Source organism: Ipomoea nil, unplaced genomic scaffold (genome assembly GCF_001879475.1).
Source record: "Ipomoea nil cultivar Tokyo-kokei standard unplaced genomic scaffold, Asagao_1.1 scaffold2762, whole genome shotgun sequence".
Classification (NCBI taxonomy): Eukaryota; Viridiplantae; Streptophyta; class Magnoliopsida; order Solanales; family Convolvulaceae; genus Ipomoea; species Ipomoea nil.
Genome location: NW_017619190.1, coordinates 62,501 through 67,182, shown reverse-complemented (window position 1 = coordinate 67,182; position 4,682 = coordinate 62,501). Strand labels below are relative to the sequence as shown.

The following is a 4,682-nucleotide window of genomic DNA, read 5'->3' as shown; positions in this document are numbered from 1 at the left end:
AATGGTTCCAATTTTCATCAATTTTGTCTTTTGCGACTGAAAATACACATTTGACTTTTCAATAGAAAAGTGTGAAGAAAGTTTTTTGTGTATTTTGAGATACCATACAATGAATCGAAAGAATGAATCAAATCCACTCAAAAAAAGGGAGAAAAAGAGGGCTTTCTTGTAGGAAAAATGAAGGAAAACAAAGCAAGTACAATAAAAAAGAAGTTCAGTAATCCGGGAAAATTTTTGTATCATTTTGGCGACATGGCCGAGTGGTAAGGCGAGGACTGCAAATCCTTTTTTCCCCAGTTCAAATCCGGGTGTCGCCTGATCAACAAACAAAAACCTCGAAATCTCTTCTTTTCTTCTATTGCTATAAGATAACAAAGATTCCGCAGCAGAAGCAGAGAAAACGGACTGGTGACTGTTGGATACTTGTTTGATTTCTAAAACATAGGGTGAGGTTTTTATAAAAGATGGACAATCTACTTGCATATTTAGGTCAAAGAAATATTCGAATGATAGAGGAGATATCAAGACTTCACGATTCCCTTCTATTACTAAATACTAATTAATACTAATGTTTCTATTCTATTACTTATGTATTGGCTAATGACTGGCCTAGATTGGAGAGCCTGATAAAAAATCTAATTCAACTAAGAGTTCTGGAAAGGATAGAAGGAAGATACTTTCTAACTCACAAGAATCTCTGAGTGCTCAAGCATCCAATCAATATTTGATTGGATGGATAATGAGCTTTCCTTTTTACCTTTTTAGAGAAAAGGGCGAAAAGAAAGAATTTCTTTTCGGAAACCCCAAGTCAAGAATATACTGTCTCCCGCCGTTTCACATATCTAATATGGGCGGGGTACGGATTAGATCAAATAGGAACTAGCAATATGTAATAGATATTGATTTCTCTTTTTCTGCTTTTTGCTTATGAAATATCAAATGAAGGTCAACAAAAAAAGAATAGGACTGAATTATTCCTTATTCCTACATGCTCCATTAGTAACATTCCCTTGTGGGGTTATTGCGTATTTTTCTTGTGGTTAATGTTTCCAAATTAGAAACATTAGAGGAGTTTAAGCGGATTTATTAGATTGGTTTAGCAACAATGTTCGGTCAGAATCCCTTTTTTATTTTGACTCTGCGCGAAGGATTCCACTATTATTATTAGTGTATTATAATTAGTGAGGAAAAATCGAACAATTCCTTCATATTTATATTTATAGAGATAGGGGACAGAATTCACATGGATATAGTAAGTCTCGCTTGGGCTGCTTTAATGGTAGTCTTTACTTTTTCCCTTTCACTAGTAGTGTGGGGAAGAAGTGGACTCTAGAGGTCCTAATCAATTGAGTTTAAGGAATCAAACTGTATCAATTTTGTTATAGATAGTTCTGCAACACGTTTTGAGCTATTTAAAATATCTTCTCCAAATTCCATTGGGATTGACTGGAATAATTTATTAGAAGAATTCTACTCTTTCAATCAAACAGATATTTCTATGATTCCCATGTTTGTATTTTGAAATAAATAGGATTCACAATGATTTGAATTTTTTTATTCCAACTGAATTCTTCGGCCAAATTTGATATTTAAATCAACGGGCTTTTACCTAGCGTATATGATGAATACTGGGTAGGTTCAGACTCTTTTCCCTCTTTACTGTTCAAAGAAGAAGTCATTTTATTTTTTTAAGTGTATACACACGTTCGATGAGAAACAATATAGACATAGTGGTTGTATGTCTAACGATATACTAGCAGAATAAGATCTTCAAACGAGTCATATATTGCACATTACCGCTTTCTAATTTTTTTTTTTTCAATTCGATTTCCATTTTCTCGACTTATTGCATATCAAGGTTCGGGCATTCAAAATAGATTGACTCTTCCTTTTTGAAATTCGAAGAAGCGCCCGTGGAATTGATGTCAACGGTTCAATCAATTACTTCTTCGGACTGCTAAAAAAAAAGATTCCTACGTGATTTTATTATTAATATGTCGATATCCGTCCGTTTTTACTTTATTGATAATTGATATTATTGATTTGATGATACCGAAATTCGGATTGGAAATCATCAAACATCTAGTAATGAGAACGATAAGAGTAAGAAAATGATTTGAGATGAATCAAGATTCATTGGAACAAATGGGTATAGATGTAACAAAATAAATGGAATTAGGTGCTATATCCACTCCATCTATGGAATGGATATTCACATATATGATGAATATAAATATTGTAATTTGATCTATTTAAGCCTCTATATTTTATTTTATAATTATATATACTTTCTTTTTTCATTTTTTTTCTAGAGTTTTCTAACTAGAATAACCCTAATAGATAGTATGGTAGAAAAAAAGATTCCTCTATTTCTTTCTTACCATACTATCTATTAGTATATTGCTAATTCGAGCCCGTTCATTTCATTTAAGACGTAAAAATGGAATTGTCATTTTTTTTATCAATTTTTGATAAGAACTCAGAAGTCAAGTTTCATTCAAATAAATTAATGATTCATTAATCATTTTGACTGACTGTTTTTACGTAAATGATAAGGAGAAAGGCGGTAGGAACTAGAATAAATAGTGCAGTAGCAATAAATGCAAGAATATTGACTTCCATAATCTTGTCGTTTTTTTACTTCGCAATAACTCGGGATTTAATCCCATAGAGATGATAAATCTTTTGCTTATAAATTCAATGAATTACCTCTCGATGATATTGAATAGGATCAATATCATGAATAACAATATCTGAGCTATCAAATAAATTCGTCATCGAGAATTGAATAGTATAACATAGGAAGTTCTTTTATCCATACCAACCCAACCTTGCCTTGGATTACTGACCCAATCCAAAATTCCTTTCATCTCTTTTTTTTTTTTCTTTTTTTCCCTATAATCTACCCAGTCTTTCTTGTCAAATCATCTGATGAAGTATCATCAAAGCGCCCTTCCACCAGTCACATAGTTACAAACCTAAACAAACAATAAAAGCGAAAAGGAAGAAAAAGAAAGGAGTTTCGTTCGACATTTTACTGTGATTTTTTTGGTAGACAAAGAAGTGTGATAAAGATGAGACCTCATAAAACATCAAACAAATATTCATCAAATTCACTACTTTTTTGGGGGTATTTGTTCTTTCTTCGATGGGACCTTATTAAAATGAAAAAAAAAAAAGAAAGCAAAAAGGATCCCCCCTTGCTTTGACAATGAAATTCTGCCCCAGCCCCCTTCATAAATTAGAAAACGGTAGAGCTGAGTTGATGTATTTATTGGATCCGTCGGGATTGACGGGGTCGAACCCGCAGCTTCCACCTTGACAGGGCGGTGCTCTGACCAATTGAACTACAATCCCAGGGAAATAAGGGATCTAGCAGAAATTTTGATTCTTTTTATCTACGTATCAGGTCTTTCTGAAGGACAAGGGGGTTCTATCATCTTATGGTGGATTGGCGAATTATTGGGCCGAGCTGGATTTGAACCAGCGTAGGCATATTGCCAACGAATTTACAGTCCGTCCCCATTAACCACTCAGGCATCGACCCAGGAAGAATCAAATTGAAATTGGTAATCCATGAGAAACTTCCTTTCATAGTACCCTACCCCCAGGGGAATTCGAATCCCCGCTGCCTCCTTGAAAGAGAGATGTCCTGAACCACTAGACGATGGGGGCCTGCTTGTCCAACCGCCCTCATACTATGAGTATAGTATGAACAGTTTTTTGAAATTGTCAATAGAATGGAATATTCTAATTAGATCCGACGGATCTTTCTCACTTTCAGAATTGTATAGACTTTTTTGATTTGTCATTCATGAATCGTTCATTACCATTCGAAATCTATTATTTTTCTCTTTTTCTATAAATTTCTTAAAATAAAAAAAAATACGGAAGAGTGGGGTTGTTTGGGGATTAATTGGTTTGTCAGAAAAAGAAGATAGATTCAATAAATAAGGGGTTCAATTCGATTTATTTCGCTTTCATTTATTGATTCGTTGTTAAGACGAAAGATCTTTATCTCTACCTTCCTCCCCCCAACCCAAGACCGAAACAATAAATCTAGTAAACGGAATCAAGAAGTTATTGAAAATTCTTTTTTCTTCAAGAATTGAGTTCGAGGGATAAATAAAATCTCTTCATCTCTTGAAATTTCTGTCAAATTGGTAGGTATATGTATTATGTATATGGCACAATCAAGTTCATTTTTTCTGGTAGGGAGCAATTCACTAAAATAAAATAAATTCGAGTCAGTATTGAACCAATCCATTCCTTACATTTTACCCTAGACTTACTAGATAAATCCATTTTATTTATTATTCAATACTGGGCGACGTGTCTACTGCATGTACTTAATGCATATATATGTACATATTATAGATGTACATTATAGATATTTTATCGACATATAGGAATTCAATTGAATAGGCCCTTTTAACTCAGTGGTAGAGTAACGCCATGGTAAGGCGTAAGTCATCGGTTCAAATCCGATAAGGGGCTTTATAAAAATCCAGTCTAGTATTTTTTTGTAAAAATAACTAACCGGATAAGATGTTATCCTTATACTAATTAAGGTATTTAGTTGTCATAAAGTGTACCATTTGTTTAATAAATAAATTGATAAAAAAAAATATAAATTCCGAATAATGATAAAGTAACTTCTTGAATCATCAAATATTCCTACT

At 33.2% G+C, this 4,682-nt stretch overlaps 3 non-coding genes and 1 pseudogene across 3 annotated transcripts; 3 read left to right on the top strand and 1 right to left on the bottom strand.

The window, feature by feature from the left end:
* The first annotated feature begins 246 nt into the window (after window positions 1-246).
* On the top strand, window positions 247-317 carry TRNAC-GCA. Its single transcript has one exon. It is a non-coding gene; the product is annotated as a tRNA-Cys (tRNA).
* A 3,285-nt stretch (window positions 318-3,602) lies between these two features.
* Window positions 3,603-3,675, bottom strand: TRNAE-UUC. The gene has a single exon. It is a non-coding gene; the product is annotated as a tRNA-Glu (tRNA).
* Window positions 3,676-4,425: 750 nt separating this feature from the next.
* TRNAT-GGU lies at window positions 4,426-4,497 on the top strand. The gene has a single exon. It is a non-coding gene; the product is annotated as a tRNA-Thr (tRNA).
* Window positions 4,498-4,645: 148 nt separating this feature from the next.
* LOC109157221 overlaps window positions 4,646-4,682 on the top strand; it is a 4,337-nt pseudogene continuing 4,300 nt past the window's right edge.